This window comes from Suricata suricatta, chromosome 2 (assembly GCF_006229205.1).
Source record: "Suricata suricatta isolate VVHF042 chromosome 2, meerkat_22Aug2017_6uvM2_HiC, whole genome shotgun sequence".
Lineage (NCBI taxonomy): Eukaryota > Metazoa > Chordata > Mammalia > Carnivora > Herpestidae > Suricata > Suricata suricatta.
In genome coordinates, this window is record NC_043701.1 from 57,027,529 (window position 1) to 57,054,270 (window position 26,742).

The 26,742-nt window shown below is 40.3% G+C and overlaps 1 protein-coding gene and 1 non-coding gene across 3 annotated transcripts in view; one reads left to right on the forward strand and one right to left on the reverse strand.

The window, feature by feature from the left end:
• The window catches only part of SUGCT (succinyl-CoA:glutarate-CoA transferase), a 749,888-nt gene that overhangs the window by 147,242 nt on the left and 575,904 nt on the right, over positions 1-26,742 (reverse strand). The window lies entirely within an intron of this gene.
• LOC115286161 lies at positions 8,157-8,260 on the forward strand. Its single transcript, XR_003905909.1, has one exon. It is a non-coding gene; the product is annotated as a U6 spliceosomal RNA (small nuclear RNA).

Sequence of the window (26,742 nt, forward strand, 5' to 3'; positions counted from 1 at the left end):
ACTCTGGTTGAAAGAAATTTTAATCCTTGGATTAAAAATTATGGCTCCATCACTTGATAGCTTGCGACTCTGAGAAAATTATTTTCACTGAGCTCCAACTTTGCTGTCTGTGAGGTAGAGATAATGGTGGTTCCTTCCTCAATGAGTTGGTGTGAGGATTAAAAGAGTTAAGAATTGAATAGTATCTGGAGTACAGTAACACATGCAGTATTAGCTGGGGTAGTTATTATTATAATTGTTACAATTCAATACCAAAAAAAAGGATAAATTCTTTTGTGATGCCAAGCTCTTGGCTATTCAGGATCTGGCTGGGGTAAACTCATTCTTGATAACTCTGGACACAGATTGCCCTGATATAGTGAAATCCTCAGGCTGAATCAGGCCTGGACATTTATGCTGACAGCTAATGATCTGTGGTAAGCAACCCTTACCGGTGTGGTCACCTTTGAGTTAGAATTCCTTGCTCTCTTCGACACATCTACATCTGCGGTTATTCATCCCGTGTCATGTGTACTGTGGTGTTTCCAGGCCACAGTAACTAGGTAAAAGGATGCTTGTAAGAGCCCCTCGTGCTGGTATCCAGTGTTGTAACTGCATTCTCCATGCATTGGGTAGCTATTACTATCTCTGTTTAATGAAGAGATAGCAATTCAGAGAAGTCAGTGACTGCCCAAGGTCACACAGCCAGCCAGTAGTAGCACCTAATCTCCAGATCAGCTCTTCTGAATCAAAAGCCTTGACATTTCCAGAGTGATGGGAAACCCTCTGACCCACATTATATTTAGACCCATGTCTAAACTAAGATTCTTAATAAGGATCTATGAGGCTCCACATTTTTCTGGCATGGGGATTTGGACAACTCTGTTGACTCCTGACAGGTTTTCCTTTTTGCCTCCTGATTCTTGCCAGTGTTCCAAATAGGAGTACTTATCTTACAAATCCCATCTTGGCAAGTCAACTGTGAGACCACACTCTCTGTGGGGGCACATATTGCTTTTGATGCTCCTTAAGATGTTTTAGAGCTCTGTTTCTCCAAGCAGATTGGAAGCTTCTAGTACATAGGGACCACCTGTTGTCATTATCTAGTATCTACTCAAAAACAACTAGTACAATAGACTGCAACTTCATGTTGTTGGCCTCTTGATCTGGAACCCTGCTTGAAAAGGCACACTAGGTCCATGTTTCTATTTAAGACACTCTTGTGTATATGAATGACCGCCTGGGTTAGAAGTATAGAAATCTGAGTATCAGTTACCTTGGTGCCAAGGAACAGAAGGAGTATGTGCTTTATTGCTAGCTCTTGGAGCTAAGAATGGAATTCTCATAAAATCACTATCCAGTGTGATCTCAGGCAGGTGATTAAATTGTACTGGATCTTTTTCCCCACATTGCGAAAGCAATTTATCACTTTGCAGGAAATCTACTCTGCAAGGGAGCACCTCCAATCCTTCCAATCTCCAAAGACATTCGAGTATTTATAGAAAGAAGGGGCAAGGTGGGAAGAGGAAAGAGCTCAACACACACATTTGGGCCTCAGCAACATCCAACACTGATGGAGAAGAATAGGCAGACACACACAGGCATACATGTTCTCTCCTCCCCACCCTCTCTTGCACACACACACACACACACACAAATACACACACTCAGATATATACATACTCACACACACATACATGCACTCACACACAGATACACAAAACACATATTTCTCTTAATATAATACTATCTACATAGATATTACTTAGATTCTTTTTCTATCACAAAAGGTAGGCAGAAATGGTAGAATGGCTTTGTTATGTGTATAGAAAAAAAAAAAGTGGCCTTTAGTCAAAATGGTCTTGCACACCATGTGGGCTGACCTGAAAGTAAGTATGGTCTTTTACTGAAACATGTTCCATGTTTAGCTCTGGTTCATAGGTGAGGGCCCCACAGAATAAGAAATCAGCCCCAAAAAAGGCATTTCAATAATCTTTTATGGAGCTGGAAACAACTCATGGGTGCTTGCACAGCATTTGTAAGAACGCCCATTCCACATAGTTGTCTCAACCCTGAAAACATGGGGCACTCATGTTGATAGATCACCATGAAACTGAAAGTGGCTTTACAGTAGGTTGACCCCAAAAGCAAAGAGAGTTAAAGTGAGGTGGGCACAGTACCCTTAAAATATACATAAATCTAATGTCCCAACAGCATATGCTCCAGATGGCAATGCTGAGCACACAGGGGAGGAAAAGACAGGTGCCCATGCCCCAAAATGCTGAGAAGGTAATTGTGGCTTTTAGAGGTCATGAATAAGGATTTGACTTGGTTTTCTTGACTTTGATGTCATTACAGAAAAGTCATGTGAAAATGTGTGTTTTCCATTCTATTATTTCCCTCATCTGAAACAGAGCCAAGTTGCTTTCACATTAGGAGAAATATCTCAACAGGACCAACAGTTAGAAAGTAGACTTTAAATTTCTTCTAAACTTGTCCTAGCATCTTGCTTGCCCATCCAGTAAGATAGTAAAGACACCAAAGAAATCTGGTCACTGATAAGTACCTCTCTACTGCCACCTAGACAATGTGAGGGACACCTGGCTGCCTTCACGCTACCCTGTCTCTGGCAGAAAGCTCCGGCTTCTGCTGGTGGTGAGGGTTATTTTGGGAAGCTAGTGCTTGGCTGGGTTTACATAAAGGGCCAAGGACAGAGTGAGAATCACATCCCGTGATGATGCAAGCCAGGTGGGTCTCACACAAATCTGAGTCTTATGCATTTTCAGGGATTCGCCTTGACAAGCCTGGGACAGTGAAGGTCCCAACAGTGGCCCAGAGGCACACCAGAGACCTCCCGCCTGAGGCAGGAATTTTAGAACCTGTCTCCCCTTAACTTGCCATCTGGCTCCAGGCAGTACAACAACTCCTACAACCTGCTGTCCTCCTCTGAAAGGTAAGGGGGAAGGCCTCTCTTACCTACTGTACGGAACTGCATAGTGGACTTTTAACAAATCAAAACAGCAGAGCATGTGACGTGTTTACAATTGCAAATATACTAGCTGCCAAAAGCAGCAGCGGAGAAGGAATGTGGTAGAAAGATCTGATTCGCCTTCCATCCATGTACCCAAATGGCTTGTGGACGTTGAACAACTCCTTTCACCACTGTACATTTCTCTATTTCCTTAAATAACTTCTGTCATTTTCCAGATAATAACCTGTAAAATACTATGCATAGAGCCAGCACACCATCACTGTTTTTCGGGACACCTGTCTTTCAAAAGGCGGTTAGTGCCTGCCGCCCCAAGTATAGTGCTAGTCTTAGGAGCAGCCAGCCTGCCCTGCTTGAGGCTGCCTTGAGCCCTCCTGCCACCCAGTGCCCTTCAAAGACACTCCCCCCCTCCCCCCCCACCCCGTGGGCTGCGCCTTTGGACGCTGGGGCGGCGGATGAGCTCAGCTCTCAGAAGTGGCTGGCCTGGCCGAGACGGGGTGCCCTGCAGCGCTCACTTCCTAGAGTACGAGTTCAGCCAAAGCCACATTAAAAGATGGTTGCTTAACATTGACAGAACGTTCCAGGAGGCACCAAAGGAGGGTGTGTGGGAGGGGGGAGTGGGCAACGGTGTCATAAAATGACGAAGCCGGACAAACGTTTCCTTTCCTCACATTTAAAATCTCCGATGGGGGCGGAAGACAGCCTCAGAGGCCCGGGGCTTTCCTGAAGAAACTATAAAAGGAAAAAGTTGATAAAGCCGGGTTTTAACAGGCTACTACCACCCAAACCAAAGAGGGGAAGAGAAGTTTCCCTTCAGCCTAACCCTTGCTTGTAATCTTCAGCTTGGGTTTGGTGCAGGAAGCTTTTCAGAGGGGATGTGAGGTTTGGGTTTGTTTCTGTGGTGGCTCTTTTCTCCTCTGTGAGCAGCTGTAGGTCAGATCTAGTCTTGTCGTGTTCCCACTATAATATAGTTAATAAGTTGAACAGGAATTGGTGGTGTCTTTGTACATCCCATACCTCCTAGTGGTCTCCAACAAAATGTATGACCTGCTCAGAAAGTAGCCCTGGTTATCTGAATTCTTGCTGCCTGAAACCAGGAAAAGAATCTATTTGGACAGAGGCCATAACTTGGATATAAAAACCATTGACATAGTTTATACATATGTTTCCTTCGTGGGATTTCCGGGACAAGGGAAAATCATGGAGCCTTCCCTCTGACATCTGTCAATTTTTCAGTTGCAACAAGAATATGAGTAGCTGATTTGAAGCAGAACAAATGGAAAATTGTTCAAAATATGCAGCGTGATTGGCCTATCTCCTTCAGCTTTCCAAGTTACTCAAGAAATAGCATATTGGGGATGTTTTGCATGTTAGACTCCCTGCACAGATATAATGTTAAGGTCTCTCATTTCATGATTAGCTTAAATCCTGCAAGGTGAAATCCCATGGAGTCAGGGCCTGAAAGACCCATCCCTTAAGAAAAAGATAAGTTCTGGGGCACCTGGGTGACTCAGTTGGTTAAGCTCAGACTCTTGATTTCAGCTCAGGTCATGATCTCACAGTTCATGAGTTCGAGCCCCGTGCCAGGCTCCATGCTGACAGTGCAGAGCCTGCTTGGATCCTCTCTCTTTCCATCTCTTTCTCTGCTTCTCTCTGTCTCAGAATAAATAAATAAACTTGTAAAAAGAAAAAGATAAGTTCTCCTGACTGTTTTCAGAGTCTTCCAGCCCTAAGATGGGACTGGAGATGTAAGAGCAGACCCACTCAGCTAACGCATGTACACTGTGCAACTTAAAACACAACGTGTAAGGCAATCTTTCAAGAAGCTCCACGCATCTTCAGAGTCCCAGGGATTGTATTTGACTCACAAAATTTAGAATTCTTCACCCACACTTATCAGTGTCATCTTCCTTCTCCTTGTTCTACCCTCCTCTATAAACCAAGAGACACATGTAGCTGCCTACAGTAACCACAAAGATTTCTCCAATAAAGGAAATTCCAATGAAGGGGGTGGGGGGAGAAGGAAGACATTTCCAGAAAGGTTCACAGAGTTTTTCAGCTCAGCAGTTAAATCAAATAGCTCAGGGTTCCAATTCTGATTCTGCTAACAAATAATGAAATACATCCTTTCTGTATTTCAAGTTCTTTAACATGAAGTAATTCATTTGACCTTCATAACAAACCTCTGAGTGAGAAAGGGAAGCCTCGTCATCCCTAATCTGCAGATGAGCAAGCCAACTCTGAGGTCCACATAACCTGCCAAAGGTGGTATTTCTACATGGGCAGAGCTATTATCCACATAGCCTTCTTGCTCAGTGTTCACACCATGTGGCCTGAGCTCTCCCTCTCTCTCCCCAAGTCATTATCTCTCTTACCTGGACACACATACCTACTCACTCTCCATCCTCTGCACCCCTCAGTACCTGGCCTCGTCACAGGAGAAGCTCAGCTCAGTTACTCATGACTCATCTTAGCATTCTTCAAGGCCAGAAACTTTATTGAGGGCAAGGAGCCTGTGAGGCCCACTTTGGATGGCCTGAGGATATGCCACTGCATCATGTGTTCTGCAAATATTTGGCAAATTGAAACAAACTGAATCAATCTAATCAAATTACAAACCAGGTAAATTTTTTGCATTGCACTTCATCCTGTGACTCCTTGTTCTTAACCTCAACTCTCACCTATCAAAACCTATACTTCAAGATCTTTTGGATGCATAAACTCTTGATAGGAACTTAAACTGTTCTCTAACCCTGTAAGGTGACACTTGAATCGAGTGGATGTAGCTCTAAGTAATTTCAGGCATAGCCAGAAAGTCTGGGGTGACTTGAGAGAGTCAGGGCCCTCCGAGCAGGCCAGAAATCACATGTAGAACTCAGTGGAACTTCAGCCTATACCAAAATCACAGGCATTCAGTCACCCACCTTGGTTTTTCTCATCTATGAGTTGAAAAGTGTGAGTCATAAACTGTTGCAAGTATTTCTAACTCCCCAATTATTTGGATTGTAAAATGCAATGTTTCAACCCTAACTGAATGCTAAGGCCAATCTTAGCAACCAATTAGACAGAGTTGACTTTGAAATCAAAGAACAAGTCCAAGAGAGAAAGAGTAAGCTATTTAAAAACATTATGTTGATATCCCAATATGTATAACTCCAAGCACCCAAGCACCTGTGAACTCTCCATGCAAACAACAAAGTACCATTGCATCTTCTCCTTGATGTGGACTGTGGGAGGAGCCCTAACTCTAAGGGAGACTGCATCCTGAGCGCCCCGTCAGCCCTGGAGCTGGCACTGCAGTTACAAATGGACACATGCTAAGGCATCTGCATTCTATCCTTGAAGATTCCTGAGGCTAGGATCATGGATAAGCCCACCCCCAGCCTCAGCTTTTTCAGTTTGCACTCTAAGCCACTAAGTTCAGTCCCTGCTATCTCCTCCTGTCCCTGCCTCTCCTTCCTGGCACCTTTTACACCTTCAGTTCAGGCCCCTTGAACCTGCATCACCCAAGTGATGCTGCCTGTCCCTCCCCAATGGTCTCTAAGCCTTAATGCCACCTCCACCCCTGTCATGATGACCACTGGCAGACTCCCCACTCTGGTTCTCTGTCTGTCTCCCAAACTTGTTTATGATGTACTTTGGCTCCAAAGTCCACCCCAGAAGCTCCTACTGGCCCTTCTAGACTCAGCTTACACAACCTGGGAAGTCTTTACTGACTGCCATGCTGAGTTAGAACCCCTACCCATGCTTCCCAAAAATCCTGAGTACATACCAAACCAATGCTAATCACACCAGATAGTAATTAATTCCTATTAACTTCTCTACTTGTGTCCTCAGTTCTCACAATGTGTCAGAACTTGCTGGCTGGCTGACTGACAGACTAAAAGAAATGACTATAAGAAGGTGTAGTCAAGAAAAGTTCAAACTTCCTTTAAGATGTTCCTTAGTGCCTCACATAGTGCCTGCTGCAGGTTCCCAGTTAGTTAAATGAGACTAAACCACATAATCTTTCCCTTGATCAGTATTCATTCATTCGTCATGTATTGACCATCTATGACATACTGTGGAACTGTGCATACTAGGCACTGTGGAAGAAACAACCAGGTAAACTGAGGGTCTGGAAGGGTCTAGAGCCAAGAGAAGTAATAGGTTTATAAACAGTGGAGAGTCATGCAGGTATGAGTGAACCACCAGCTGCTCTTTGTCGGGGAAAAAGGGACATAGAGAGGACTTTGGAGGCAGGTCTTAACTGATGAGTATATGAATATACTTTTTTGAGTCTTCTTAGCTCTGTATGTACATGTGCCCATGTGTTTTGGATACGTGCTACTACTATCCACAAAATTCCCTGGTATGAATCTTTATGCAAATGCTAATTACGCACTAATTACACACTATAATCTAAAACTCCCCTAGGTTATTTTCTGCCAACACAACTTCCCTTTGTGCGTCTCTTAACATTTTAGCTGTTCTTTGGATGACAGTGGTTTTAACATTTCACAGACCCTGGCTTACCATCCCTGAACTGCTTCCTCTCCTGAGTCCTGTTAATCTCTCATGTTTATTATCATTTTTTCAGCTGCAGTCATTGTGAACAGTAGTGTGTTTCCCCCCGCAGTAATAAATATTCATGTGCTTATGAAGTCGCAGAGAAAATGTTGCTGAGCATGAAGAGTTGATGTCAACAGTCAGGAGTGGATGAAACACAACATTTAATCTATTAGCATTCCCACATCTTCCTAGAGGCTTAATTGTTTTAGACAAGAGGCTGAAGCTTGGAGTTTGGAGGTTTTGAGAATGACTACAAGATGGGAAGGAAACAAAAGATACAATTGGCTAATTATGGCTCCGGGTGTCACTTCTATTTCACAACAGTGCATGGGTAGGAAGCCTTTTCACATTATCTAATTTATCCCTTGGAGATTGGGATGGTCTACTGACCCCAAACATGAGATAGAGCCTGGGTAGTGGTAAGCCGAGCACCGCTAGGAAATGAGGGGTTGCTTGCAATGCGGACTCCTAGTTTGAGCTCATACCCATATTTCTGACTTCAGATCTCCACTCAGATGAAGCTACTAGCTCAGGGACAGCTACTGTCATGGCATAAGTGAACATTTCTTTTTCCACATTTCCTGTCTGATGGTCTCTAAGAATCAATGCAAAGTCACTTCAACGGTTCTTTGAAATAGTGCTTGCTTCTGCAGCGCGTAGACTAAAATGGGAACAATTCAGAGAGTACCATGGCCCCTGTGCAAGAATGGCACACAAATTTGTGAAATGTTCATATTAAAGGGAAAAAAAGGAATGCTTTGAAATATTAACAGTTATTTGCTGGAGATGGGTGCAGGCAGGTGTGTACACACAGTACACTAAGCAAATGCCCATTAGACATATGGTATTAGACAGAAAAGAGAGAGGACAGTGGTGTTGAGTATTGGTATAGGATAGTAGATGAGCATTTTGTACTCAGAAAAGCTTTGTAGTCCTAGCTCTGGCACTTACTAGACCCAAGACCTTAGGAAAGCTGCCGAACCTCTCCAGCCTTCAGTCTCACCATCTCCTTAATGCAGAAGTTCTTAAGTGGGGGCAATTTTGTGGGGGCTATTTGAGTGACAATGACAATTTCAACACCCCTCCATTAATACCTCATAAGTACTCATCTTACGCCCAATACTGATCTTAATCTTTCCTGAAACCAAGACTTAAGTTGTAAAATACAGGGATGGTCAGCACAAATGTGTCTGATTTTCAAGCCAAAGCCACTACATGACCAGGCAACCCAGTGGCATTGGACTATCTAATGTCTCCAAAATGTCTCTAGGCATGCAATCCAGATTCATTCTGCTACCTTTTTTTTTTAGTTTTTTAAAATGTTGATTTATTTTTGAGAGGCAGAGAGAAAGAGAGAGAGAGAGAGAGAGAGAGAGAGAGAGAGAGAGAGAGAGAGAGAAAGAGAGAGAGAATGCAAGCAGGGGAGCGGCAGAGAGAGAGGGAGATACAGAATCCAAAGCAGGCTCCAGGTTCTGGGCTGTCAGTACGGAGCCCATTGTGGGGCTCAAACTTATGGACCACGATATCATGACCTGAGCTGAAGACTCATGCTTAACTGACTGAGCCACCCAGGTGCCATTCATTCTACTACTTCTTAGGGCAAGATGCCAATATTATCTTAGAAAATGCAGCACCATCTTCTAGGCAGTGACACCTTTTAAAAGGAGAGATCTGGCCACCAATGGCAAAAACTGTTTTATTTCCTTTTTGGTTTGTTTGTTTAACAAGACCAAAAGACGACAAAGTCATATCTTTCTCATTGACTTCACCAAGGGTAGGGCTCCATTTAGAGACTGAGAAGAACAATGTGGAAATTGTTCACTAACAATGTGAATCATTTTCAGACAATCCCCAGAAAATCTGGGATAAGTTAGGTGGAAGAGAGATAGATGACAGTATGTGGAAAACTTTATTTATGAACGTTAATAAAATTTCTATTGCAAAGGAAATACTAGAGACAAAACTGAAAAGCCCTACATTGAGAATGAAGCTTATTCCAGTCTGACTGCAAGATGCAAACAGGCCAAAGACCGATTCATTAAGTGCCAAGTTCAAGAGAAAGATGGCAGGCTAGCACTACAGCTGGAGAAGTTCCCCTCCTCAGGGTTTTGCCAAGAGCCTGCTCATATGCTTTGCAGACCATGATAGATATGTTGGGGCAGACCTGACATCCTCACTGAGATTTCTTCATGTCAGCTTTTTGCAGCATGGAAACAAGCTGGTAGGTTTTGGACTAAGGGAAATCTCCCTCATTCATACTTGTGGCCTTGGACAGAAATTTTCAAACTGGAAAACAAAAATGGCAGTCAGTCAAAATCAAGATTCCAATTCTTACAACATCTGGAGATCCCTTTTGAAGACAACGGCTGATAAAACTAGAACAGGCTTGGACTCGTATGGAAATGCACCTCAAGAAATACCCAGATATGTGTTGGTTACTCTGTGGATACTGACATCTCTCATTTGTTTGAGCTGTGGAAATGTTTCCAAAAAGTGTGTTGAAAACATGGCATGACAAAGTTTTTGTGAGAGCCTTGACATGCTGACTTCTATTTTCCACAGATTAGAATGAAATTGTTTTAAAACAATGATTGAGAGGCACCTGGGTGGCTCAGTCTATTAAGCATCTGACTCTTGATGTCAGCTCAGGTCACCATCTTACAGCTTGGGGATGGAGCCCCACATCAGGCTCTGTGCTGTCAGTGAGGGGCCTGCTTGGGATTCTCTTTCTCCCCCTCTCTCTGTGTCTCTCAAAATAAATAAATAAATGAACTTAAAAATTTTTTTTAAAGTGATTGAAAGATACATAACACTCCTTAAGCCTTCCCAGGTCATAGAAAGACTAAGTATTTTAACTGCAAATAGTAATTGGGATTTGTGCAGAAGTGAGTATCAGTTAAAGTATCATCAAGGTAAGATGAAGGTTTTAAAATTCTAATACTGAGGAATATGTGAACATCAGGCTCAAGTAAAAGCCAGGCTTTCTAAAACCTGGTTAATCTTTATTCCATGATTATATCTTTCAGAAAAAGTGTCCAAACACATTGGGAGTTTGTAGAACATGGTAGCCAAACAGCGTAACCTTCACAGCCCAGAGGTCTGGGTTCAGATCCCAGGTCTGATATTTGTGTGACTTTAGGAAACCTATTTAACTACTCTGATCCTCAGCTTCTTCATCTGTTAAATGGGAATAATAATGGTACCCACCTGATAAGGTCATTGTATCAAACATTAAATTAACATCTAAATGCACACGAAGCATTTGGAAAGAACACTGCCTGAAATATCTTGAGTGTTCCATCAATTCTGGCCCTCCTCATCTAATTTCATCTCCACACAAACCTTGTGAGATAAGTACCATCCATAATTCTCATCTCACACATGGGAAGGTGAGGATTTGATAGGTAAATTATATCATTTAAGGACAGACAGCTCGTAAGTGGTGAAACCAGTACTTGAAATGACCTGCTTTCAGGCTGAAGTCCACTATATAATGTATTTGGGAACATGACTGAGAAGAAGAAGAGTTGGTCTTTCCTACTAAAGAAAATCGTTGCCAGGGTGGAAATTAGTAAAATTCCTAGTCCAGGAAATAACTCTCCATAACCTTCTAGGGGGTAACCCCCACTCCAATCCTCTCCCTAAAGCACTCAGAAGAGGAAAGAAGGGGTGTGATTATAGAGATGACCCCTATCCAAACTCTTCCTCCCTCAATTTAATCAGATCCCTTGCTTAACACTTAGCACAAAGCAGGAGTATCTGAAAGCCTTTCTCTTCCCTCTTTCCCAACAAAGTTCACAAGAACATTCTTGTGAATGTTGTTAGTAGACTTTTGCTGACTGAGTGAACATCGCTGACTTCTGGGACAAGGCAGAGAGGCCTAACAGGTGCTATCAGGATTTCAAAAGGAAGGTTACTGTTGGTGCCTGAGTCCTCTCTGTACCCGTCTTTCTCTTGAGACCCTCTCTCCCATGCCATGATTTCTGCCCATGTCCCCTACATCACTACTACCCCTTTCTCCCTGCCAGGAATCCAGACTCTGAATTGTTCTTGGGTTGGTGAAAGTGTCCATTATGGTGACACATTCACATCATTCACAAATTTTGCAGCTCAGTTTTTCTCATGCAGTTTTCCTTCAGTGAAAGCTCCCATTCTCTTTGTACACTTTAAAAGACGCTTTGTGCATTTTCAATGACTGTAAGATGGAAATCCATAAAATCAGGACCTTCAAGCTTTCCAATGTTTGCTTCTGCTGTTCTTCCTCAGATACCTTCTTCTTTTCCCTATTCTACCCCCACCTGTTTGCCCTGTGAAACCTGAAAAACTCCTACACCTCCTCTAAGGGGAAGAAAAATGCCATGTATCACTGTAGATTTCCGAGCCCACATGAACATCTGTGTCTCCTGCAAGGCAACACTGTTTCTTTACATTCTTCAATTTCTCATAATCCTATCACATTTAGCACACTGCATCATAATCTTTGTTCAGCACCTGATATAGTCTTGAAATATAATAGCCACTCAATAGGGTTTATTGAGAAAAACCATTAAAAGGTGACTTGGGTAGGTGAGGTATAGTGAGAAAGAGTATAATGCTTGGTATCAGAGAGATCTAGGTTCAAAATTCTGGTTCTATCACCTCCCAGCTATGTGACCATAAGCAAGACCTCTACAAACCTCTGTTTCTTCATCTATGAAATAGACAGTATTGTCATAAGAAGTAAATGAGAAAGGAATATAAACATTTTTGCTACATGGTGTACATTTAACAAATTTTTGTGTCTCTCTTAAATTTTGCACACATTTTTGTCTCTTTATATTCCTCCTCTCCTCCCCTACCCACACACTATTTCTTCTTAGAACAGTGGAATGTAGCTGTTGAAAGTTTGGATAAAAGAGTATTATAACAACAGGTTTTAGAATCCTTATAAGCAGAGTCTAAGAGAAAGAGATAACCATTTGACTTAAATATCACAAACATGATATCAAATATGGCCTTAGTGTGGAGATGGATGTAGGATCTTAAGCCAATGTCCTTAATATTTCTGGGCCCACTAACAAAGTCATCACCATTATGGAGTAAATATAGCAGGCTATCTTGGTTTGGCTCCATTAAAATTTTAATATATCTAACATGATTATTCAGATTCCACTCTCACCAGAAAGCTGGGCCTGACTTCTGGGAAGAATTATGGGTCATGCTGATTTTGACTCTTTCCAGACTCCTATGGCTGTGATATTTCACAATCAGGAAGCAGCATGGCTTCTGATTATGATCTGGCTATGAGAAGAAAGCTTCTGGTCTTATTTCAGTAAGTCACTCTAGTAAATTAATCCGTTTTCTGGAGTCTCCCAGAAATTCATATGCATTTTATCTTATATGAGAGAGTACTGATTGACCTAAACTCAAACTTTATTTCTTGTGTCTTCAAGGAGAGATCCAGATCACCCCACGACTTCATTTAGCTTTGTTTTCCCCCCATTCCTATAGATTTCACCAGGATTCTTTGAGGTCCTCAGTTCTCTGACAGTAGAGAGTTCCACCCTCAGTTTTTCCTAGATCTTCCTTTTCTGCCTCCAAGAAAATAATCAGAGAACCAAATGCAAAAGGCCCAAGTATAGTTGGTCTTGATTAACTATTGTCTTTACTGTTGGAGGAGAAACAGACTTTGTCAGTGATTTTTCAGCCACAATCTTTAGGTCCTCCTAAAGATTCTAGCTTAAATGTTTGTATGGATGACTCTCTCTTATTAGTTCATTAATGTGACTTACACCAGAACCTATGAAAATGTGGCTCTTCAATAATTAATATATAACTTAATTAGCCACAGGGAAGAAGAAAGCCCTTAAGAATGATAATATTTGATTTATAGAGAATATTTGAAGGAGACTGCATAGAAAATCTAAAGTCTAAAACATTTTCTTGTTTTAAACTCTCTTTTGAACAGAAGTCAGCTCACATCACAAAAATGTTCTTGTTCATACATATAATGATTCTGTAAATACACGTTTTAAAAAGAGCTTTAAGGCAACAGTCGCAGACAACCAAATTGTAACCATTATGTTTACCATCTTGGCCCATTTCCCAAGCTCCACATGTTTTTGGCATAGTTTTTTCAACTCAACAATAAGGACTCAAATGGGAAGATTCCTTTTTGTTGCTATTCCAAAGAGAACAAATCCATTTATCTAAAAACGAATTTGAAACTCTTTGGAGTATGGTGACCATATGCATCAATCCTTGAAAAGTAAAAGCAAAATATTAACTTCCCTTTCTGGTGGAACACTTTAGATTTCTGACATAAGGAACTGATCCTATTAAGTGGTAATTTACAATGGCTACTCACTGCTTAAATGTGGAAAATCCACAGGGGTAGACATTCGGAATTAAGGAAGAGAATACCCCTAGTATAATAATATACACAGCTAATCCTCATCATTCACCCTGTATCATTCTCCTCCATACAATTCCCTACCTACTTCCTCACCCTCCAGTCCATCCACTGCACTCCCAACTACTAGGTTAAATAAGAAATGTCTAGCAGAGTTTGCTACAAGAATGTGAGTTGCAGCAAAGAGACTGGGTCTATTTATAAGAAATTATTCTTCTGCCATGGTTTCCTCTCTTTCATTCCAGGATTCCAAGAAGTTCCCTTGCCTTTACAATATGATGCCCTTTACACAGTGAGAAGGAAAGAGCTTTGGATCAAGGGAAAGTTTCATCTTTATGGAGGGCCAACAAACCAGCAGCAGAAAGACTCCATCTAAAACCTGAGAGGAAGGGGGCACCTGCGTGCCTCAGTCGGGTACATGTCTGACTTCGGCTCAGGTCAGGGTCTCATGATTCATGAGTTCAGGCCCTATGTCAGCCTCTGTGCTGACAGCTGAAAGCCTGGAGCTTACTTGGAATTCTGTGTATCCCTCTCTGTTCTTCCCCATTCATGCTCTTTCTCTCAAAAATAAACATAAAACAATTATTAAATAAAAAATAAAATCTGAGAGGATAGCTATTCCATTAAGATGTTTCATTAGGAAGTTTCTAGTGATCTTTCTTCTTTTGAAAGTGACAAACCATACTGGGGCAACTGGGTGGCTCAGTCAATTGAGCATCTGGCTTCGGCTCAGGTCATGATCTCACAATTCATGGGTTCGAGCCCCACGTCGGGCTCTGTGCTGACCGCTAGCTCAGAGCCCGAGGCTTCCTTCAGATTCTGTGTCTCCCTCTCTCTCTCTCTCTCTGATCCTCCCCTGCTCGCTGTCTCTCTCTGTGTCTCCCAAAAATAAATTAAAAAACATTAAAAAATTTTTAAACAAACCATACTGCTCTTTCTTTATTTGGAAATCTATGTTGTTGTTTTTTAAATCAGACATAAAAAACTAAAAAAATACTGCCTTCCTGTTATTTTTATTTTCCTCAGAATTGGGGGATCCATCACTTGTCATAAACTGGACATTTAAATCTTCTCCAGAACAACGAGGTATCTGCTCCAGCAAAATCTGGTTTTTTGATTACTGATAGGCTTAAAATGAATAAACATGGAGGGGAAAATGCAGGGTGGTGGGAACTGGAATACATGATGCTCAGCCTGTGGCTTTCTGAGAAAGTCTTGTTTACGGCAAATTTTTAAAGAAATGTAAAGTTGGGTCTTCTGCCTCATAGAATTAAGTAAATTTCTTTCATTTTCTTCCTCCAATGACAAACTATACAAAGTATAGACTGACTCCCAGCCCCAAAGTCCCATAAATTAGCCTTTAAGTAAATTCATTCCATTTCAGAATTCCACAGTAGACCTTAGAATGTTATTCCCCTCAAAGTTTCTTGCAGATATGAATATAGAATTTAAATACTTAATCTCATCCACAGATATGCCAATTTTAATTTAAGGCAAATGTATTTTTATGTGTGGATTATTATATGATAAAGTATAATACATTATACATTATAAATAAATTATTCATAAATTATTTTTAACTAAAAAAATAAAATTTCATTATAGGAAACGTGGGAAATGCAGAAAAAAATTTTTAAAAGGGAAAAGTTATCCATAATCTCATTCCCAACTATGATTAGTATTGGCATTTGAGTATATTTTTTTCTATCCTAAATTTTTTATTTTGTATATTACTTTTATTACAATTATAATCAAAGTGCACAGAAATTATTTTATCTTGCTCTCATCTCTGAAATATCACATATATTTTAATGGTTTGATGATAATCTATTGTTTGGATATAACTGCTTGGGGGGTTTTGGAAGGTTTTTTTAAATTTTTTATTATTAATGGTATCTTGGGGACAAACATAATTTGAAGATAAAGAAAAGTGCCATACCAACTACTCTAGTAACTGGAAACAAACCCAGCTTTTTAATTTATTGGAAGAAACTGGAACTCAGAAGCACAAGGGTTAGCAAATCTTGGAGTATCTCACTTTTGATCTCTGGTAACAGAGACCTCTTTGGACTCTGCATATCCAACTGGAATTTTGATAAGAGAGGGAGATTGGGTCTCTAATGGCATCCATTGCAACATGGACACTAGCAAGAAGGTTCAGTCTATTGCACCAAGATTCATCATGACATGGGAGGCCATAGGTCTGTACTTACATAGCACTAACATTTACTCACTATAGCACTAAGGACACTACTAAGATTTTACGTTCCTATAATACCTGCCAGATTAGGTCTTAACATCTTGAATGTCCAAAAATTTTATTGAAAAATGAATAGCTCCATATTACCAAATCACTTCCTTGGTAAATAAGTCCATTGATAAAATAACATACCTGAGCCTGTAATTCCAAATACTTATAGAAGAAATTAACATGGATTATTTATCTTTATCATTTTCATCATCCTCTCCTTTGCTTGAGATTTGCTGACTTATAGAACCCAGAAGATTCTCTGAAGATGCCCCCAAGAGGATCCTCATGACAGATCTTTAGGGGCTTGACATAAGTCTTGTGAGGTATATGCGGATAATGAAAAGATGAGCTTGCTTCTCATCTAGAGATTACTGAAGGAGGGCAGCAGCCTACGCCAACAGAGCATGAATTGGTTGGAGTAAAGCCAAGTGTTTGTGGAAAGAAAAAAGCATAGTGTTTGTGGAAAGAAAAAAAGCTCAGTGTTTGTGTGAAAGAAAAACACATGGGCATCCCCTAAAGGGATATAAAATTTCTAATATGAAATAAGAGGTGAGCCTCTCCAAAGGGAGTGAGGGGAAATGCCCATGAGTTTTTTCCCCCCACACATTCCAGGTCCATCGAGGAACTAGATGGAACCTCTTTCACACCATCCAGTTCCCCATGGAACTCTGAGGATGTGAAAGAGAGATTTAGTTATTCCTAAGCTCCTCAGGAAAGAACTAAAGAAGTTAGAAGAGGTGCATGAGCTGTGGGGCTGCATTGAAGGCTACCAGAAACAGCTGGGAGGCACTAGCAGGCAGAAAAGAGACCAGGGCAGGGGCACCTGGGTGGCTCAGTCAGTTAAGCCTCTGACTTCAGCTCATGTCATGATCTCATGTTCGTGGGTTCGAGCCCTGTGCTGGGATCTGTGCTGACAGCTCAGAGCCTGGAGCCTGCTTCTGATTCTGGTATCCCTCTCTCTCTCTCTCTCTCTGCCCCTCCCTGCTCACACTCTGTCTCTCTCTGTCTCAAAAATAAATAAAAAACATGTTAATATTTTAAAAAAGAAAAGGGATCAGGGCATTGTTGACTGGTACCACTAATGGAAAACTTACCTGACACTTTGAGAGGTAGCTGGACTAAAGCTGGAAGTTCCCACAAGTTGATGATGAAGGGAAATTTCAAAAAGTCACTTGAACAGCAAAACTCCAGAGAATTAATGCAAATTAGAGCAACAGGATAAAGAGCTCCATGAGGGATGTCTTTAGGTAAATAATAACTGATAAATATCTGATTTCATTGTTGTTATTTATGTTATCACAAGCACTACATCAACAGAGTCTACCAACATCAGAGCAAATAAGACAGAACTGGAAATGAGAATATGTGCTCACACCCAAGGTTCCACTGATGTCAGATCTCTGCTTCCCCATCCTTCATCTTCTCCCAGTGGAGCCACGCCTTGCTTGGAAAGGGACAATTAGATATGGTAGGCTGAACACATATGTTTATTGTTACTTCCTTCCAATTCTCTATGAAAATGACAGCCAAAGAAGTTTTCTAAAGGATAGACCTAGAAGGACTAAGAGATAAGGGAAGGAATTGACAGATGATGAGAGATGGTAGCAATATTTTGTAAGTGGGAAATGCAGTGGATGAGTCATTTACTTAAGAGATGGGCAAAAGCTGAAACTGTGGATTGGAGGGTGGAGCAGTGAGGAATAAGCTAGTTTAAACTGCAAAATCCTGGAATTAGAGGCACCAGCAACCTCAAAAAGTTGGGTGTGCAGGGTAAAGGTGAAAGCAAGCATTTGCAGACAGTTGATGTTGACTGCTCCTCCTCAAACTTTCTACAGAGGCTGAACATGGCCCACAGCTGAAGACAAAAGTTATATTCCATGCAGTAAACTAGACAATTAAGTAAAAACCTGCATGGCAATCCTGAGATTCCCAAGCCTCCTTCTCCGACTTGACTTCTAGAACACAAATTACCAAGCTTAAATGCCAGAGGCAGAGATTTGTAGTATTTCTCTCTAAAGAACTGGACAAACCAAGAGAATAGATCTGTAGACACAGATATTTGGTGTCCCCAATGAAAAGCCTTCTTATCAGCCTACACCCAAGAAATGGACAGCCCATAAGCTCTACCTTCACCTATAAGCTTCCAGGCAGCCTTTTAATGTCACCTTCTCCAATATGAATGGGTGCCCAATTATGTCTTTCTATGTGCTAGAAATGTGCTGAGCTAATTTTCATTTTTTACACAAATTAATTACTTTAACCCTTTACATATAATATTGTTTTGCACATCTACATGTAAATTTATGTAATCATTATAACTCTAAATGTAAGTACCATTCTGTTCTCATTTTTCAATAGGGAAACTGAGGTACCTAAAGACTTAGTAACTTGCTCTAGGTCACAAGCTATGAAGTAGTGTGGTCAGTTTCATAACCTGTCGGTTTGGAGCCAGAGCCCATGCTTCTAATCTCCACATTATACTGCCTCAAAATAAATGTAGAGACAAAGCTAGGCAACAGAGAGAAAGGCAACCAAGAGACCAAAACAGGCAACCAAGGACCAGAATAAAAGTGTAAATCAATAACACATTTACTCAACTTACTCATTTGTATTACTCAATTTATTTGTTTATAAAACAAAATAAAATAAAACACTGAGATGCTCCCTTATTCAGAGAACGAGTATGGGAACAGAAGATTGAAATAGATGAGTTATAAAATAAAATTATAGAACTAAAAGGAAAAGACAGAAAATAAGAGAGAAAACTAAGATGATTTATCTAGGAAAGACAGATTAAGCTGTCATTATGAAATTACCAAAGAAATAATACAAGAAAACCTCCAGATTAAATGATCCCATGAATATCCAATTAACACAATAAATGATAAAAGAGTCCCAGTGAGACACACCACTGATAAATATAAAAATGATTATTTTGAAAGTTTCTAGGGAGGAAACTAAACACAACCAGAAGATAAAGATTTAGAAAGGTCTTAAGCATCTGAACAGCTCTGAAAGACAGAAGACAATAAGTGGCTTCTAACCAAGTATTGATCAAAGGTGAAAATAAAATAAAAAGAGCTTTTCCAACATGTGGGTCTCAACAAAAATCATGTCTCTTCTGTCTTTTTTTTTTCAATAGGAAGACAGGTTTCTAGAAAATAGCCCCAATTTGATGATGCAGGGAAGCTTCAAGAAGTCCTTTGAACAGCAGAACTAGAGAGAATTAATCCAAATCAGAGCAGTAGGAGGGAATGTCATTGCTAGATCATCTGCTTTGTTGTTATTCTTGTTCATCTTAGAGTGGAGTGGAAAATAAAATACTCATAAAACAGTATGTGTCTCAATTGTGAGAAATATTTAATTACTCCCAATAATGTAAACGCTGGCTATGGATTTAACCAAAAACAGTTACCAATTATGTTGGAAAGGGAGGAGGTGAAAAAAAGGCTGTCAGTTGTGTGGGAGATGATCCTAGAGAGTTGAATTCTCATTGTCTGTAGGAGAGAATAAATTTATATGTCCACAATTCCAAGAAGTTAGGAGATGGCAGAACTGTGTTATTTAGAAATATGGAGGTAATTAGTAGAAGAAACAACTTTAAGAGTTTTCCAAAAACAAGAATCTGGGAAGGAGATGGTGGGGCAAGAGGACTCTAAGTAGGCTCTACTGGACTCTAAGTAGAATCTCATTGCATTTCTATCCCCGAGCCATACAGAGACTCTTAGGTCCCCAAATATGTCATGCCCTATTTCCTATAATCTGTGATGTTACCTTACATAGGAAAAGTACAGATGTAATTAAGGTTCCAGATGGTGGTCCAAATCAATCACATGAGACCTTAGGAATGGAGAACCTTTACTGGCTGCAGCAAGAGAGATGAAACATAAGAGGGTCCAATCCAGCCTTGTTGGACTCTGAAGGTGAACACAGCAGGCCATGAAGCAAGGAAGGCAGCAGAACATCCCTCAGCTGATAATCAGCCAGAAAATGGGGCCTTAATCTTTCAACCACAAGGAACTGAACTCTGCCAACAACAGAATGAACAAGGGAATGGATTGTCTCATAAAGTCTCCACAGAGGGATGCAGCCTACTGACATTTTGGTTTTAGCTAGGGAGGTCCATGCCAGACTTCTGACCTATGAAATTATTAGATGATATAGTCATGTTGCTCTAAGCCACTATATCTGTGGTAATCTGTCATGGCAACAATAGAAAACCAACACAGACTGCCATCTTCTAAACCAACTCATGCAACTACTATTGATGGATGAACCTTGAGTGACAGTTTGAGAGTGAATGTGGACACTTAATGGGCTGAATAAATCTATAAATTTAAAATTCATCAGAGATATTGTCCTATCGTCTTAATACAGTTGACTAAGGTCAACTTTGAGTCAAGCAATGAAGAACCCACCTGCCCATCAAACACTGAACAATAGTTTTGAGCATGGCCAATGGGTCTGAAGGTTCCCACAGTGGGAAAGGAAGCTTCAAAGATCCAAATTTCTTCCACATTCTTCTATTTGAGCCATTCCTATCAAATGCATCAAAGCCAGTGGGATGGGTTTATGAGAGAATATGAATATTTGTAAACACCCAAGACAAAAGCCCTGCAAAAGGAGGTAGTCTTGAACACAGGTGGACATGTGAGAAAACTGACCTGCTCAAAAAGCTGGCTCTATAGCAACATCAGTTAAAGTTTCAGGGCTAAATCAAGCTTAACTAAAGGTGCAAGCTAACCTTAACTTCAACCTGAGAGCCAGTAAATGAAGAAAATAGTTCTGATCTTTCTTTCTTTCTTTTTTCTTGTGGTAAACTTCTTTTTAAATTGAGATATAATTATCATGTAACACTGTGTAAGTTTAAGGTGTACAACATGTTGCCTTCATACATTTATATATTGCAATACCATAGTGTTAGCTAACACCTCCATCATGTCACATAATTATCACTTCTTTTTTGTGGTGAAAACTTTAAGATCCAGTCTCTTAGCAACTTTGAAGTATATAATACAGTACTGTGGATGTGGTGCTGTGCATTAGATCTCCAAAATGTATTCCTCTTCCAAGTGTACGTTGTACCCTTTGATGCATGTTTCCCCACTTCTGCCATCCCCCAGCTCCTGGTAACCACCATTCTATTCTACTCTCTGTTTCTGAGTTCCATTTTTCTAGAGTGCACGTATATATGAGTTCCTACAGTATTTGTCTTTCTCTGTCTGACATCTCACTCAGCATAATGCCCTCATGGTTCATCTGTGTTGTCACAAATGACAGGATTTCCTTCATTCTCGTGACTAAATAATATTCCATGAGGAGCATGATGTTAGGAAATTTTTCATGATTTTTTCTTGCTACATTTCTGAAGCCTGATGAAATTTACACAGAATAATTGGGAAACTGCCTTTCACAGAAATGTCTAGCTTTTCTTTTTCAAGCAGAAAAGGCACTTACACTAAATTTTAAAATAATAACTTACTGACACAAAGCAAGGAAAATAAACTGACAAAATACAAAGAAATCTTATTTCCACTACAAACATGCCACAAGGTCCAAAACCTATTGAAAGAATAACAATAATAGAAATGGAATGGACCCTTTCAACTTTTGGACTACAGATATTCTTTGTCTTCAAATCCTTTGCTTTTGGAGACAAACAATTAGAATAGAATAAGAAGAATATAATTTATGTCACAAAATTATATCCACAAAATGTATTTTCAAGCTAAGTAAAAACAAATAAAATGTGAATTTCTCTCCTTCCTTCCAGAGAGAGTAAGGGGATTTATTTTTATTTTTTGCCTCAGTTTTCTATGTAATCTTCTTAAGGTCTCTGGCACTTCACCTGTATTTACAAAGGGGGATCAGGATGTTTTGAGGTTAATGTCCTAATGGAAGGACAGCAAAGTTGTCCTTGGCTGATGGAAACTGTAAGTTTTGCTTAAGTTTAAAGAAAATTCATGGGCTTTCCTAATGGCAGTGTGGATGTTATCTGATGTCGAAATGGATCATGGCAATGAAGTGGACCTGTGCTTCATCTCATTTCTCATCAGTATCTCTAGAGTCTCACTTACTATACTACTACTAAATTGATTGCCATACCCAGATAGAATGACCATGGCCACACTGGCCACACATCCCAGATTTGGGTCTGGAAACTATGGTCATCATACATAACCAAAGAGAGCATAGAAAACAGAGAGAAATGTGGTTTCCAATCATAAATGATGTTCAAATTCCCTCCACATTGGACTTTATCAATGTGAAATATAGATTTTTTCCCATAAAACTTCATGAAACAAGGAGTAGTTACATCCCTGGGAAGGGGATGGGGAATTTAATTACCTTTGACAATAGAATATTCCCTGGGACTTTCAAGGCAAAACTGTAAGGCCTTTTATTTTTCTTTTACTTCTTTTGTGGGTGTGCAATCCTTTCTTAAACATTTGGTCTACATATGGATAGACCTGTGATTTTCAATGGCCTAATGAGCTTCAGACAGACTTCTAAGTAACACTCATGAATAAGCCAAAGAGAGTCTCAGATGCTAACATTTACTGTACTAAGAATTTTTTTTGTTTGCTGATTTTTCCTCTTTTAAAAAGTTAACACTTATTGAACATAATATATCCTGAATCTTTTGCAGGTGTTAAACAGCTGACTTTAATTTTTTTTAAGAACAAAATCCATCTATTACCAAACCAAAAAAGAAAAAAATTAGTTCTATTTATTTAGGTTATTTTGACAGTAAATCCGTCCTCTCTATTCTGCCCCAGAGAAAGGATTGCATTTCTCTATAAAAATAAACTTTCTGTGAAGATTAAGACATGACCTCATGACTACTTGATCTTTAAAAAGGCAAAGGATCCAAAATGTGACATTACATTGTTTCCTAACCCTTTAATTTAGGATGGAGGGACACATATTAGCAATCCTGGTTTACAAATGTCATAGTATATATTCCTATAATGACATGAAATACTATGGAATGTCAAGTGGCTCTATGTTAAGGCATTGACTAGACTGGGTATGAAATTTCCACCTTGGGAGAATACTGGAGTGAGTAAGAGGGAATTGATCACAGGATAGTAAATGAGATTTAAAAACTGGAGGGAAAATTTAACAAAAACAAACCAATTGAATTAGTGAGGTGTTTGGACTCAGGATTCTACCTTAAATTCTAGGCTTTTTCCTCATAAACTTTCCAGTGTTATCACTATTGTATCAACTAGTTATTCTCTGTTGTCCATGCCAGACAAAGTGGTCTCTGCTTCCAGCCATCAAAACAGGAGGCCAACGCAACAAAACAGGAGCAATGTGGAAAAAAGTACCCAGAGCACTACTCACTGTTAATAAAAAGACCTCGACCCCATTAAAGAACTAGATAATACTGGGCAGATGTATGAGGTGGGATGTAATCTTTGTCCAGTTTTCCAAAAGTCATTCTTATGAGATTGTAACTTTCTTTAAAATACTTCAGTGATGTATCCATTCAGGTTAGTTTTCATCTATACTGTTGGAATGGTCATCTGCACTAATCAGGAGTGCACACTCCAGGGCTGGTGAGCTAGCATGGGAAAAATCTTAATCAGAAAACCAGTTCCAGACATAGTTACCACAAGACAGTCTTCAGCTAGCTTCAAACTTGATAAACACCAGAGGCTCTGTTCATTAGCATAGTGAGTATTGGAAATAGTCTTTAATGATGACATTAGTAGCAAAATAGATGAGATGACAGAAACATGGTACGGGCAATTATATCATCACATAATAAATAAATGACATTTAGGAATCTGGTAAGCCCAATAGCTTGTACCCTTTAGAATGATGGCCTGAGCTCCAGGAAGAAGTCTCTTGCCCAGCCTCTGATTGAAAAATCGTTGGTCACCACTTTCTGGAACTCAAGGAAGCTACCAAAACTAACCAGAAAGCACCCAAAAGTTATGAATAAGCAAATTGGCTAAGGTTCCTTTGCAATCAAGAGACTTGCCTAAATTCTTGGAGCAAGTCAACCAAATTGGTTGAGGTGTGGGATTAATTGAATCAAATTCCCTATATTTTCTTCATGTAATAAATCAATACTTATCTTAAAAATCCAAAATTGTATTCAAAATTGCATAGTCCCTTGCCCCTGGGTCTCATATACCATGTGAGCTAATCACCCCTGGAAAGACAATTCACACCACTCACTCTACGTTACCATAGTGGAGTATTTTCAGTGAATTTACTCAGGAGGGGAAAGTGGGAGTTGCTGTACATGCCCTATTTGTGGATTGTTTTCCTTCTTTGGATGACTGGCAGTTCAGAAGGACTTTTCTGGTGAAGTAAGGAGGTATGGATAATTATCTCTTGACAGCTAAATATAACTCTAGATCAAGCCTCTTTACTTCACACATTCGTTCATTCCTGCTCACAGATCAGGAGAGAAAACTAAAAATGTCACCATGGCTGCCAATGAAAACCTGTGAGACAAAAGATAAAATATGAGCAGTACCTTGATCTTTGCTGCTTTGGTAGCCAGTTCCCAAATGGCCACCAATTATCCTTGTTTTCCAGTATTCATGTACTTATGTAGCCTCCTCCTATGAGGACTAGGACTGACCTGTATGATCAATAGAATTCTACAGAAGTAATGGTGTGTGAACTCCAAGAATCTGTCAAAAAATGTCAAAACTTATGCTTGGATCTCTTGAACATTTTGCTCTGTGGGAAGCATGAAGAGGCTTAGCGAGCACCAACTTGCCAGCCATGACTATGGGCCAGCCACCTTGGAACAGAACTTGCAGCCCCAGTCAAGCCTTCAGATGAGTGTGGCCAAGTGTAACTATAAACTCTTAAGAGACTACAAGGCAAAACCACCTGGCTAAGCTGCTCCTGAATTCCTGACCTACAGGAACTGTGAAAGAGAACTGGGGTAACTTGTTATATAGCAATAGATAACTAGCCATGGCTAACCCTATAGCATTTTCATCTCCATTCTTTTTTGAAATTCTCCCACATAAAGGTTTTTAAAAGCAAGGTACTAATTTTCTTATTAGGCTCTCTTTACTAGAAGTGGTCATGGAAACTGTTCTGGCCAATGAGACGTAGTCTGCAAAGAGACCTGTCTTAGAAAAGGAACAGGCACAAACCGAGTTCACTGACATAGCTCTCCCCACCCTTCCAAGTTTCTGCTTTAAATATAATGATGTTCAGAGGTGCCTGGGTGGCTCAGTCAGTTAAGTGTCTGACTCCTGATTTTGGCAGGGGTCATGATCTCGTGGTTCGTGGATCTGAGCCCCACATTGGATTCTGCACTTATATTTCTCTCTCTCAAAATAAATAAACTTAAACATATAAAAAAATTAAAAAATTAATGAATATAATGGTGTTTGGAGCTGAGGCACCTGTCTCACTCCTGGGATGTAGCAAAGGACCGTGGAATAAGCAGGAGAGACGTGAGATTCCTGACAACACTGTTGGCTGGGTGAGCTAGCACTTGCTCACTACATCCTACCACCTTGGAAAGTGACTTAAACAAACCCACTATTCACACCACTGTGAGTTGGGGTTTCTATTACTTATAGCCAACAGCATTCCTCAGTGACACAGAGTTTGGAACAGACTCTAAGTTGTAGACCTGGCTGAGGGGAAGAGGCTCTGAGGTTCCAATTATCTGTGTTTGGCAAGAAGATTACCTTGGTTACGGAGTGATGAAGCACCTGTTTAAACTGCTGCCTGCTGGGATGCAGACTATATACTGAAACAAAAAGATGTAGTGTTAGGGAAAGTGTGGCAGCCCTTTATTCCATACACCTTTTTTGGATCTTTCGGAAAGTTTAGGAAGCTCACATGGGGATGCAAGGGACCATGGTGGGCACCTCAGGGCAGGGCAGGTCCAAAAGGACACGGGATCCACTGAGCAGTCCTTCTGAAGGCTGTGGGTTTGTAGGTTTGGTTTTCTGTAACAACTGTTGTGTGAAACCAAATAGGCGACTTCAAGACATGAAAGATTTTTCTCCTTTTGTCTCTCCTCTGTTTTGATACATAGCAATGAAGAAAGCTTTTGTAGATTCTGAAATATACTTTTCCCATATAGCCCACAAATGGGAAACGGAAATTGACAGGCCTAAGGTCTCATGAAACGTTATTTCACTCTGTGATAGAATAGCAGCCATTAGAAAGGTAGCTGTAATCAAACATCAAGCCAGTACTAGGTTGCAAGGCACATTATATGCAGCATTTTATCTAATCTTCACAATAACAGTCTCTTTGCCAAAGGAGAAAATTGAAGATGCTTGCAAAGGAAGCCCAGCCTCATTTGGTTCCAGAACTCTTGTTCTTATCATTATGCTGTAATGCCTCCAAGTGTTTCTGTTAATTATTTATTTAGAATATTCATCACCGTTGTCTGCTTTCCTGATGTGACTGGCCTCCACCTCCTCGCTGGTCTCCCTGGCTCTCCTCCAATCTGGCTGCAGCTACAGACATCTTTCTCAAGTCTATACTTGCTTGCACATTGTTGTTTAAAGGCTTAAGTCAAAACTCCTGGACGTGATGCCTCTGAATTCTGTGTCACTCACCCATATTCCCTACCCG